This window comes from Nycticebus coucang, chromosome 18, assembly GCF_027406575.1.
Source record: "Nycticebus coucang isolate mNycCou1 chromosome 18, mNycCou1.pri, whole genome shotgun sequence".
Classification (NCBI taxonomy): Eukaryota; Metazoa; Chordata; class Mammalia; order Primates; family Lorisidae; genus Nycticebus; species Nycticebus coucang.
The window spans coordinates 43,648,867-43,662,703 of record NC_069797.1 but is presented as its reverse complement, the minus strand read 5'-3'; the positions used below and the strand labels follow the sequence as shown (position 1 = coordinate 43,662,703).

At 43.4% G+C, this 13,837-nt stretch overlaps 1 non-coding gene across 1 annotated transcript; it reads left to right on the top strand.

Moving 5' to 3' along the window:
• Positions 1-9,300: 9,300 nt before the first annotated feature.
• Positions 9,301-9,492, top strand: LOC128571519 (U2 spliceosomal RNA). The gene has a single exon (XR_008375918.1). It is a non-coding gene; the product is annotated as a U2 spliceosomal RNA (small nuclear RNA).
• Positions 9,493-13,837: the final 4,345 nt, after the last annotated feature.

Sequence of the window (13,837 nt, the reverse complement as noted above, 5' to 3'; positions counted from 1 at the left end):
TGTGTTTTTTTTTTTTTTTTGGCCGGGGCTGAACCCGCCACCTCCGGCATATGGGACTAGCGCCCTACTCCTTGAGCCACAGGCGCTATCCACATCACTATTAAGGTTTGGGTCACTCCTAAAATGACTCTGGACTTTAACCACTTACTGCAAGCAAAGAAAAATAGTATTTCGTACAGTATCTTAGTATTAGTGATGAGATGAGGTGCATAACGGAACGCACTTCCTTTATTTATTTTTTTTTTTTGGCTGGGCCTGGGTTTGAACCCACCACCTCCAGCATATGGGGCCGGTGCCCTACTCCTTTGAGCCACAGGTGCTGCCCCCTTTATTTTATTTATTTATTTTTTTTGAGATAGAGCCTCAAGCTGTCACCCTGGGTAGAGTGCCGTGGCGTCACAACTCACAGCAACTTCCAACTCCCGGGCTTAAGCCTCTTAAGGCTCTTGCCTCAGCCTCCCAAGTAGCTGGGACTACAGGCACCCACCACAATGCCTGGCTATTTTTTGGTTGTAGTTGTTTGGCAGGCCTCGGCTGGATTTGAACCTGCCAGCTCTGGTGTATGTGGCTGGCGCCTTAGCTGCTTGAGCTATAGGCGCCAAGCCAGAATGCACTGAATCGTCAATTACACATTCCACCTTCCAATGTGATACCCGCTGTCCTGGCGGCTACATTCCTTTCAGCCCACTGCATCACACCCTCGGGGGCAACTTCCAACCACAGGTTCCTCCTCCTCTTTCCACCTGCTAGGTGACATCTGCCAGCCGATTTTCATGATGAAAGTCTATCCCTCTCTCAACTTTTGGTGTACCAGAACGATTTTGTATCTCCCCGTGTAGAGTGTTCCCTTCAGCAAACGGAATGAGCCTTTCATCACAAGCCAACTTTATAACTTCTTGATCTCCACACCAGCCCAGCACTGTTTCCTCCCATTCCAAAAGGGAAAGCACTGCTTCTAGTGTGGTTGGAGTATTGCAAAGTGGGGATTTTGGGATCTAAGATCTAGTCTGCTATCCACTGTCACACTTTGCTACTTTAGATTAGCTTCTAGCCTCTTAATTTGTTCCTCAGTTTGTGAAATATGCATACTGACCTTCTCTTGAGGATTAATCCAAATAAATTAGCAAAATCAATAGCCTAAACCATAAAGCATAATTCTAACATCACTCAAGCAACCCAGTAAAAATCCAAAAGCGGTGTTTTTTGACCTTTTTTATCTCACTGCACACTTGAACCTATGGTTAAACTTCTACGGCATAAATTATGTTGGTCAAAAAAGAGAGTAAAAAAAAATATATGCTTACTGTTCTTCGAACTTCTTTCAAAAATATTTAATTAATGATCCTTAAAAATTTTCATGGCACACCAGTGTATCTCGGTATACCAGTTGAAGATCACTGCCCTAAAGCAAATGAAGAAACACTAACCACTAACATCTATGAATGCTTACTGTGGCCCCTAAACTTTACACTTAATCCTCACAATTTTGAGATAGGAAATATAATCATTCCCATTTCACAGATAAAAAAACCTCAGACATGGCCGGGTGTGGTGGCTCCCAGCCTGAGCCAGAGCACGACCCCGTCTCTAAAAAAATAGTGGGCGTTGTGGTGGGTGCCTGTAGTCCCAGCTACTTGGGAGGCTGAGGCAAGAGGATCACTTGAATCCAAGAATATGAGGTTGCTAAGATGCCATGACACTCTACCAAGGGTGACCAAGTGAGACTCTGTCTCAAAAAAAAAAAAAAAAAAAATCTGAGGCATGACAAAGATCCTTTGTTTGGTCAAACATTAGATTAGACAGGCTTCTGGACCATCTTTTAGGCCCTCATTTGTGTACTTGCTTGTAAACCCAGTTTTACTAAAAGAACTTCATTAAGTCAGTTCAGCTAGAAGTCCTCCCCCCTTTTTTCTTTCTTTCTTTTCTTTTTTTTTTTGCAGTTTTTTGGCCAGGGCTGGGTCTGAACTGGCCACCTCCAGTATATGGGGCCAACACACTACTCCTTGAGCCACAGGCACCACTAGTCCCCCCCCCCTTTTTTTTTTTGAGACAAAGTCTCACTCTGTTGCTCACAGTAGAGTGCCAGTGGCCTCAAACTAGCTCACAGCAACCTCAAACTCCTGAGGTTTAAGCAATCCTCCTGCCTCAGCCTCCTGAGAAGCTGGGACTACAGGGACCCAGCTATTTAGTAGAGACGGGTCTTGCTCTTATTCAAGCTGGTTCACAACTCTGGAGCTTAAGCAACCCTCCCACCTAAGCCTGCCAGAGTGTTGGGATTATAGCATGAGCCATCATGCTCTGTCTACAACTTAGATACATTCTTTTTCTGGTAGGAACACTCAAAACTCCCCATCTTGGGAATTTTCTTTTTTCTTTTCTTCTTCTTTTTTTTTTTTTGAGACAGAGTCTCAAGCTATTGCCCTGGGTAGAATGCCTTTGCATCATAGCTCACAGCAACCTCAAACTCTTGTGCTCAAGCGAACCTCTTACCTCAGTTTTTCTATTTTTAGTAGAGACGGGGTCTTGATTTTGCTCAGGCTGGTCTCAAACCCGTGAGCTCCAGCAATCCACCTGCCTCAGCCTCCCAAAGTGCTAGGATTACAGGCGTGAGCCACCACATCTGCCTATAATTCCAGCACTTTGAGAGATGGGAGGATCACTTGTGGCCAGGAGTTTAAGACCAGCCTGGGCAACACAGTGAAACCCCAAGTATAGCAGTATATACCTACAGTCCTAGCCACTGAGGACACTGAGGCCAGAGGATAGCTTAAGCCCAGAAATTTAAGGTTGCAGTGAGTTATGATAAGCCACAGCACTCTAGCCTGGGAGACAAAGACCCTGTCTCTTAAAAAAGCCAAAAAAGGGGGCGGCGCCTGTGGCTCAAAGGAGTAAGGCACTGGCCCCATATGCCGGAGGTGGCGGATTCAAACTCAGCCCTGGCCAAAAACTGCAAAAAAAAAAAGACTAATTTAATAATAAATAAATTCCTTTAAAAAAAAATTTTAAAGGGATGGTGCCTGTGGCTCAAGGAGTAGGGCGCCGGCCCCATATACCAGAGGTGGCGGGTTCAAACCCAGCCCCAGCCAAAAACTGCATAAGATAATAAATAAATAAATTCCTTAAAAAAAAAAAAAAAGCCAAAAAGGCCTGGTGTGGTAGCTCACACCTGTAATCTCAGCACCTTGGGAGGCTGACTCAGGTGGCCTGCTTGAGGACCGGAGTTACAGAACCAGCATGAGCAACATAGTGAGACCTATCTCTACAAAAAATAAATAAAATTAGGGCTGGGCGCAGTGGTTCCTAGCACTCTGGGAGGCCAAAGTGGGTGGACTGCCTGAGCTCAGGATTCTGAGAACAGCCTGAGCAAGAGAGATCCTGTCTCTAAAAACAGCTGGGTATTGTTGTGGGCACCTGTAGTCCAGCTACTTGGGAGGCTGAGGCAAGAGGATCACTTCAGCCCAAGAGTTTGAGGTTGCTGTGAGCTATGATGCCACTGTACTCCATACCAAGGGTGACAAAGTGAGACTCTAACTCAAAAAAAAAAAAAAAAAATTTAGCTAGGTGTGGTAGTATGCACCATAACAGGTGCAAACAAATGAGAGTGGGGTCAGGAACATGCAAAAAACAAACCATCCATCCTCCCCCTTCCTTGGTATTTGCCTCTCTCAGCAACTACTCAAAACAGGCGATGGCAAAAGGATCGCTGGAGCCTAGGAATTTGAGGCTACAGTGAGCTATGATGAGCTATACTCTCTAGCCCAGGTGACAGAGTGAGAATCTCTCTAAAAAAACAAACAAAAAAAGTGGGAAGAGGAAAAAAGTGTACAGAAATTAAACATCTAGACCAGGTGCAGTGGCTCACACCTATTATCCTAGCACTTTGGGAGGTCAAGGTGGGTAGACTGCTTGAGCTCACAGGTTAGAGACCAAGCGAGACCCTGTCTCTACTAAAAATAGAAAAACTGAGGCAAGAGGATCTCTTGAGCCCAAGTTGGATGTTGCTGTGAGCTATGATGCCACAGCACTCTACGCACAGCGACAGCTTGAGACTCTCTCAAAAAAAGAAAAAGAAATTAAAAATCTATTCCCAACAGCACAAGTTGATTCCACTGTGACTCAGAGAAAAAGTCTTCACACACTGCACAGCCTCTCTAGTTTTTGTAAAGCTAGGACATGGGCCAACACTTACCTCAAATCCTTGGAACCTGAAGTCTATTGAGGCTTATTCATGGAGTTAAGAGGATTGATTATAAGCAAAATGTAAAACACCCCCTGAACTACTCAGACAGTAGTAACACCCTGGAAAAATCAGGGGTGTTAAAAACGTGTCAGGGGTTGGCTTAGTTTATGTCAGTATTCGGACACAGTAACACCTATATACAACCCTGACAGCAGTCTAAGCTATACCTATATTGTTAGCTTGCTTACTCTCTGCCTGTCACTCAGAGTTACCTTATCTACTATAGGTCCCTAGGACAGGGTTTTTCTTGTTTGGTTTTTTAAGCAAAGTAGGGAGGCTGGCATGATGGCTAATGGTTATAATCCTAGCATTCTGGGAGATTGAGGCGGGAGGATTTCTAGAGCTCAGGAGTTGGAGACCAGCCTAAGCAAGAGCGAGACCGCATCTCCACGAAAAATAGAAAAAAATCAGCTGGGTGTTGTGGTGTGCATCCATAGTCCGAGCTACTGGGGAGGCTGAGGCAGGAAAATTGCCTGAACCCAGGAGTTTGATGTTGCTGTAAGTTAGGCTGAGACCATGGCACTCTAGCCTGGGGCAACAGAGACTGCCTCAAAAAAACAAAACAAAACAAAAAAAACTCATAAATGGACCATAATTCATATAATCATTCCTCTAGCATTGGGCATTTACATTAGTTACAATTTTTCACTATTGTAAATAATACTGGGTTCTGAGTAAAGATGGTATATTGAACATATCAATTTTACTCTTTTTTTTTTGAGATAGTATCTCACTGTGTTGCCCTTGGTAGAGTGCTGTAGCATCCCAGCTCACAGCAACCTCAAATTCTTGGACTCAAGTGATTCTCTTGCCTGAGCCTCCCAAGTAGCTGGGACCACAGGTACCCGCCACAATACCTGGCTATTTTTTGTTGCAGTTGTCATTGTTGTTTAGCTGGCAGAGGCCGGGTTCAAACCCCCAGCCTTGGTGTATGTGGCTGACGCCATAACGACTGTGCTACAGGCGCTGAGCCTCAATTTTACTCTTTCCTAAACCTTCATGAAAAGTGCAATAAAGACATTTTTTATTTTAGTGGTTTTTTTTCCGAGACGGAGTCTCTTTATGTAACCCTCGGTAGAGTGCTATGGCATCACAGCTCAGAGCAACCTCAAACTCTTGGGCTTAAGCGATTCTCTTGCCTCAGCCTCCCAAGTAGCTGGGACCACAGGCGCCTGCCACATGCCCGGCTATTTTTTTGTTGCAGTTGTTTAGCTGTTGTTTAGCTGGCCCCAGCTGGGTTTGAACCCGCCACCCTTGGAGTATGTGGCTGGTGCTGTAAGCACTGTGCTATGGGCACCCAGCCAATGTTTTTTAAATGCCAAAAATTCTAAAGGATGGAGAGGACAGAGGGGACAGAGCAACATAATTTTTATAGCTATAAATGGTAAATCACTGAACACATCAAGGATACCCAAATTGTAAGCCAGTCTTGATAAAGCTGAAAAGTAACCCAACTGACAATGCAGAATCCTTAAAAAGCTCTAGACTTACTAGTACCAGAATCTCTAGAACTAGTAACAGGGAATACTAAAAAAATGAGATTTGATAGAAAGCTATTTCTGAAACAGATGTCCAAACTCGTCTCTCCCCCTGTTGCTACAGAACTGTCTCACCTTGGCAGTATCTAGAGTTGTAAGAAGGACCACAAAGCATACAGCTGCGATTCTCTGGAGAAGACCCCAAGCTCAGATGAAAGGTTAAAACACTTACTGGAAAGAGGATGCACATATCCATTCCAAAGGCTGAATACGGAGAGCTCCCTCTCCCCCTCCTTCCTTATTTGGTTTCCAGAACACTGGCAACCTAACCTTTACCTTCCAGAATACTAGAAGTTTCTGCTAAGAAATATGACTATCCTAAAAGAACATCCTAAAGATGCTGATAGGAGCTGCCATTACAATGGCCAAGGCAGATGGTTTTGCAGTGAAGCAGAAAAACCACATACCTCACCTTGGCCCTTAGAGGCTTATGCATAAATAAGTAAGGGCTACGAGGAGCCCTTCAGTGTTAATTCTTTTTGTTTTGCAGCCTGCTAGAATAGCAGACATTTTCCTTCATGACCATAGCTTCAGAGTACATAATAGTAATAACAAAAACAATAGCAACCATGATGGGTAGTAGAAGTAGCTAACAAATATATAGTGCTTATAAAATGTCAAGAACTGTTCTAAGTCTTTTGCATGTAATAACCAATTTAATCTTCATAATCACCCTATGAGGTAATTACTATAATTATTGCCACCTTCACAGATATAGAAACAGGTACAAAAAGGTTAACTTTCAATGTCACACACTATTTGCAGACTCTAGCCTGATCCTACTCAATGAATGAATTCTCAAAACATTCCACCTAGTCCATTGCATTCATTAATTTAATTTCATTCATTCAACAGGCCTTTGCTACATTCCTACTTTTGAGGCTGTAAGAGTGGTAGGATATATAAGATTCAATCTCTCTATTCAAAGAACTGGAGGCTACAGGAAAGATAAAGTAAATAAAAATGAAAAATCCTATGAGAAATTTCCCCTGATTTTCCTCCTTACCCACCCCTCTTTAAAAATTCAGAATTTCTTATCTATTAGCCTGTGATGGATCCTTGAGGCAAGATGCCCCTGACACAGGATGGCACAGCTTCTCACACACTGGATCCTTCCCCATCTTGGCTATTCAAAAGAAACAAGAGATTAGCTCTTCAGAGGGAATCAAAGCCAGGGTCCCTAGGAGGGATGACCTTTGAAACAGGTCTTAAGGAGTGGGAAGACACAGCATAATACTATTTATGAAAAGAAGATAAAAGATATGGAAAGAATAAAAGGATTACTGGGATTTAGGTGGCACATAAGTAGATACTTATATGTGCTATTTATTTAATCATAAAGTCTACTTATGTGTTATTAATATAAATGTCAAGGGATGAAATAAAAGGGGGGTAGGATTTACCACACAAAGATGGGTACTGCAGGCCAAGAGGAATGTGTCATTGTCAACAGCACATGTTGGTCCTAAGGCAGAGAGGAGGGATATGAGTTCATAGAACCTGGCACAGAAAGGAATCTTAAGAGTATAATAGGCCAGACTCCTCGCTTTAGGCTTTGGTTGGGAGGCAATGGATTCTTCTGAAGGTTTTAGTTCAGGGTGATTATAGATTCTAGGTGAAACACAGCTATCAGCTAGAGATTAACTGGGAGAAAGGGAGAAAGAGAGCCCTGTGGAAAATCCGTAAGTGATAGAGAATGAGTCATGGTCAAGGTTGGGTTCATGGACAAGTGACCCACACAGTAGCACAAAGCCCTGCAATTACAAGAGCTCCATGCCTGGTTTAATATTCTGCTATCAATGTCTTGGAATTCTTCGTAATTTTTTTCACAGCAAAATAAAATGAAGCAGACATAATTTTATTCAAATTCTCCAAATGTTACTCAATATTTGTTTCTAAAATGTATGTCGCCCCTTATTATATAATGGTTTTATTATTTCATTTTCTTTTATAGAATTTTTTCATCTTTTCTTTATAGTTCTTCTGTAGAAGCCAGAATCTTGAGTTGTCCAGTTAGGAGCCTCTACCTACTATTCTGATTAAGTTTCTTCTCAATATTCATGACCAACATCTGGCTTCTAAAAGAAAGGCTTTTGGTGCTTTCACTCACTTGCTGATAGGGTGAAACTACATTGTTACCCATAACCACATGACCTAATTTAGACTCAATCTTGGCATCAAGTCTGTGTTTCCGATCAAATTCATAATCCAATATGTCTTTTTTTTTATTGGAGACAGAGTCTCACTTTGTTGCCATGGGTAGAGTACTGGGCTCAAGTGATTCTCTTGCCTCAGCCTCCCAAGTAGCTGGGACTATAGGCAACCTGCCACAACGCCCGGCTATTTTTTTTTTTTTTTTGAGACAGTCTCATTTTGTCACCCTCAGGTTGAGTGCTGTGTCATCATAACTCACAGAAACCTCAGACTCTTGGACTCAAGAGATTCTCTTGCGGGCGGCACCTGTGGTTAAGTGGGTAGGGTGCTGGCCCCATATACCAAGGGTGGTGGGTTCGAACCCGGCTCAGGCCAAACTGCAACAAAAAAATAGCTGGGCATTGTGGCGGGCGCCTATAGTCCCAGCTACTCAGGAGGCTGAGGCAAGAGAATCGCCTAAGCCCAGAATTTGGAGGTTGCTGTGAGCTGTGTGATGCCACAGCACTCTCCTGAGGGTGATAAAGTGAGACTCCGTCTCTACAAAAAAAAGAGAGAGAGAGAGATTCTCTTACCTCAGCCTCCAAAGCAGCAAAGGCTACAGGCACCCGCCACAACACCTGGCTATTTTTTGAGACAGGGTCTCACTTTGTCACCCTCAGTAGAGTGATATGGTGTCATAGCTCACAGCAACCTCAAACTCTTGGGCTCAAGCAATTCTCTTATCTCAGCCTCCCGAGTAGCTGGGACTACAGGCACCCACCAGCCTGGCTATTTTTAGAGACAGGGTCTCATTCTAGCTCAGCCTGGTCTTGAACTCATGAGCTCAGGTGATCCACCCACCTTGGCCTCCCAGAGTGCTAGGATTACAAGTATGAGCCAGTGTGCCCACCTCTGGCTATTTTTTTTTTTTTTGTAGAGACAGAGTTTCACTTTATGGCCCTTAGTAGAGTGCCATGGCATCATACAGCTCACAGCAACCTTCAACTCCTGGGCCCAAGCGATTCTCCTGCCTCAGCCTCCCAAGTAGCTGGGACTACAGGCGCCCGCCACAACGCCCAGCTATTTTTTGGTTTGCAGTTCAGCCGGGGCCGGGTTTGAACCCGCCACCCTCGGTATATGGGGCCGGCACCTTACCGACTGAGCCACAGGCGCCGCCCTACCTCTGGCTATTTTTATAGATGAGGGCTTGCTCTTGCTCAGGCTGGTGTTGGAAACCCTGAGCTCAGGCAATCCACCCACCTCCACCTCCCAGACTGCTAGGATTACAGGCATGAGCCACCACATCCAGCCCAGATGTCAGTTTCCCCCAGAGTGAATCTAAAGTATTTCTTTTGTTGGAACCAACACTTTAAAAAATAAAGATATTCTATCACTTCTTGGCCTTTTGTCTAAGATCAAGTGTAGTGTGTGTTCTCATCAGTTTAATAATCTGATACGTCCTTTATCCAAGGACAATATATTGAATGGATTTGTGGAGCAGAGAATTGGAATATGAGCTTGCTCTGTCCACTCCATGCATCAACCTGGTATTGCAGTACTTCCAGGAATGGTGCACCAAAAAAGAAAATAAATAAATAAAATATTCTATTGCTCCTGAGTAAGTCCCACATTCATATCAGAATTCTGAAAACCTGTGGAGTATTTCTAAATATTCCTGCCTAAAACCATGCTAGTGCACCAGGTAGTCAAACAGCATCCAGCCATGGTTGACTGCATTTGCCTTATAGTTTCTGGATCTTCAAACATCTTCACTGTTGGTTCTATTTCTGTCTGAAGCTGCTTCAGTTATACAACAACTGTGGTTCTTTTTATTCTCAAAGCATGAGGAATATCATTAGAAAAAAGGTTTTTGTATTCATCCATAGCAAAGTCTACCATGTTGGTATCACTAAGAAGATCCAACAATCCACCTTTTCTTGTAATAATTCTTTTTCATTAAATATCACCTTTACAGAGAGAGAAACTCAAGGAGCAGAAAGACCAGATGCCAATCCAAAAAGTGCATGATGTGAGTAATGAAGTTGTACTCTGCCATACTGCCAAAGAATTGGTGTTAGTAATTTTTTAACAAGGAGCTCTAATTAACTTTTTTATTGGGCTGGCAAATTATATAGCCAAGGGAGAAGAGATCATGAAGTGTATTTTGGACATGTAAACCAAGAGTCCTACTGAATAATTAGACAAACAACCCAAGTAAAAAATAGACAAAAAGGCCGGGGCAGTGGATCACACCTGCAATTCTAACACTCTGGGAGGCTAAGGCAGGAGGATTGGTTAAACTCAGGAGTTCAAGACCAGCTTGAGCAGGATCAAGACCCTGTTTCTACTAAACACAGAAAAATAAGTGGGGCATGGTGGCAGTCAACTGTAGTACCAGATACTTGGGAGGTTGAAGCTTCAACCTGCTTCAACAGGAGGACTGTTTGAAACCAGGAGTTTGAGGTTGCTGTGAACTTGGCTGACATAACAGCATTCTAGGTTGGGCACAAAGTGAGACTGTGTCTCAAACAACCAACCCAGAAAACACCTATGTGTAGTGAATCCTTATAATTTTATGTTGCCTTGGCATCCAGTTTGAATGTAAATTTAACTTTACATTAAATTAAGTAAAGATCCTTAATCCATACTAGATGCAGGGCTTAGTCACCCTTGACACAGTTTCTAGTTCTATACCTCCCACTTCCTCAATGTGGTCAATCCAGAAATCTGCCTTATACAACTGCCTCCTGGTGACCCCTTCCCAATGGAACAACTAGATACAATCTACTTGACTGGAGCCACTAACTTCCACATCGCACATGGATTTCACAAATATGCCAACAGTGACTAGCTCTCAGTCATAACGTGACCTTCTGAAGCTCATGCCAGCTTACTTTAAACCCACCAATGAGAACTCCCTGGGGAAACCTGTTTGGGTAAAAACCTGCATCTCAATAAGGGCTTAGATCCATGGGTCCTTCCCTTTGTCTCTCTCCTCACACTGATCAGCCTCCATGTGCCTTCAGGTATGCCTTGTATCCATTAGGTCTGTAAGTAATAAAATCTTTATTTCCATCTTGTGTGCCTCCTAATTATCGAAGGGGCACTGTTCATCTTAAAGATCCTAAGTTAATTAATTAAGATGACATTGAAGTTTATGTAGAAAAACTCAAATTAGTATTTATCATAAAGACCCTAAAACATAGTAACTGAATTTAGCAACATTGGAGGAAACAATATCAATGTATGAAAATCAATTGTATTTCTTTGTACTAAGCAAGAACATTTGGAAAATGAAATTTAAAAATTGATATTAGTTCTAACACTAAAGAACTGAGAAATGTTTGAGATGATAGGTATCCCAAATACCCTGATTTGATTATTACCAGTTGTATGATATATCAAAATATCACACTTAATGCAGAAATTTGTATAATCATTACGTATCAATTAAAAAACTGACCAAAGGAGGTGGAGCATGATGGCAGACGGGATGGACGTGTGCCCACCTCTCCCAAGTCATCAGGACAGACTTTTCCCCGTGTGGATTATTGGTGTGGACAGACAGCTGGAGACACGCAGTGAACTGGCGGATTACTGTACATGATGTATAATTTAAAACCACGGACTCTGTTGTAGAGATTTTCCCTGCAGAGGACAGCAGTTTGCAATTCCTGGCAAAACCCAACTGACAAAAATTTATTCCTGAGCAGAGTTTGGCACCCGAAAGGGAAGCCACTCACAATCACAAGGAACTAAGCAATCGGATGGAAAATTGAAAGGAAGGGATCCCACCCGGGAAACAGACATTTTGAATTGTCCAAAATGGCCGGCACCTTCCCCCAGAACAACAGGCGTGATTAAATAGATCGGACCATTCCTGGTGGGGAATATTAGTGCAGGCAGGCAGTTCAGGCTGCGGGGCAAACTGGCGGGTGGCTGGACTCAAAATTCCAGATTCAAAAGTGACACTCTGAGTATAAGGTTTCTGAGTGCCACAGCTGCGGCAGCCAGCACCCTCCCCCACAGCCGATTGCAGAATGCCGGAAAAAGTGGAAAAATTTGTGAAGTGTGTACTCCTGCACTTTGTTGGGAAGTCGGAAATTAGTGCTGTCTAGAACAGTGCGGCTAATTCACAATAATTAGGTAAAAAAAAACTTTTACAGAAACTCCAAAATGACAATTGGCCAGGTAGGGTGGTTACCATGGTAACAATATAAACTCTGAATCAGGTATAAGCCTAGGAACCATTCACAGCGCCATCTGGTGTCCAGAAAGTATATTACATTATAAATATACTCCTACAAAAGTTGATCCCTACGTCATATATATAGATGTATACTTCTACATATATACAAGAATAATATTTTTGTGGTTGGTGCCTTTTTTCTCTTTTTTTTCGTTTTTTTCTCATCATTTTCTTGGAGGAACTATCATTAATTTTTATTATTTTTTATATTTTATTTTTATTTTTTCTATTTTTAATTTTTTTCTTCCTTCTTTTTAAATTTTTTTATGAACACCACTTTTCTTCTCCCTTCTCTCCTCATCTTTTTCCCTTCCTATGGTTTCTGAGAGTGCTAACATCAGATTTATAGAGGGTTTTTTGTTTGTTCATTTTGTTTGTATGTTTTTTCCCTTTTTCAATTATTTTATGATTATCATTATTTTTATTGTAGTTTTTGTTGTTGTTGTTGTCTGTATGTCTACGTGTTTCTGATTGTTTGTGCATATGTGGGCTTGTGTGTCTGGCAGCCTTTTTATCTGTTTATTTGCTTATTTGGTCTCAATTAATTTGGTGTTTTGACCTGCAATTCTGAGCTCCCAGTACTGCCCTCCACTCTCACTCCTGGGAGAGGTCTGGAGACCTGTCCCCCAGGAGTCCAGATTCTTGGGTGATTTCTTGAGGGGTGTGGACAGGGCCTGGACTGCAGCTGGTCAGTGCTGATTCTGCGGCACGGGAGTCAGGAGATGACAGTTGGCTAAGAGGGAACCCCACCAGAGCGGCAGTGCCCTGAGGTACAGAGCAGCAGCCGTTTTTGGCAACAATACGGCCCACCCCCGGATATTCCTTAGCCACAACCCCTGTCTCCCTGGGCAACCAGAGGAGGCCGGGCATCTTCTCAGATGGCAACCATGGCGGAACAGATCTGGGACCTAAAACAGGCCCCATGAGTAAAGGGTTTGCCTGTGGTGGTACCGGCCTGGGTGGAGCATGGGGACTAGAAAATGCATACACAGAGCTGGGAAATTTCCAGGGTGGGGCTGACCCACAGGACCACTTTACTGAACCTAAGATGCGCCCGGCCCTCAGAAGATCATAAGCCTATAGACAAAGAAAGGCAGGAGGCTAGAGCTGACCGTGCTATGAATACAAACCTGCAGGAGTACAGACAGGGCCTGAGGCACAGGTTCTAGGAACTCAAAACAGCTTCTCTTCTGCTGAGGAATTTAGTAGGGACAGAAACAAATTCCCACAAAGTTGTTCTGCTCTGTCAGTAACATCAATCAGGGGCGGGGCTGGAACTAAGTAAACAACCCCCAGCCTCCATCAAGCGCCCGAGGTTGTCAGGACTCACCACCCCCTCCTGGATAGAGGCAGAGAGCAGGGGCCTGGCTGAGCACATACAGATTTCCTTGTGATTTAGGCAGGTGCAAACCCCTATCTGCTCACGGGAGGCAACGAGTCACAGTCCTGAGGGGCTATCAGTGACTGGGTGTGACAAAGGTGCAAGGTGGGGAAGGAGGCATCAATCTTCCCAGACTACTATATTTGCTGGGTGGGTCCTTCTGACTTCACGGAGCACCGGAGCAAGTCATATTTGAGTTGTCACCAGACCCCTGCGATCCAGTTCCTGAGACCTTTGAAACTCTGACACCTGAGACAGGTGCTGACTGAGACAACTGATTTGGACTTTTTGAACTG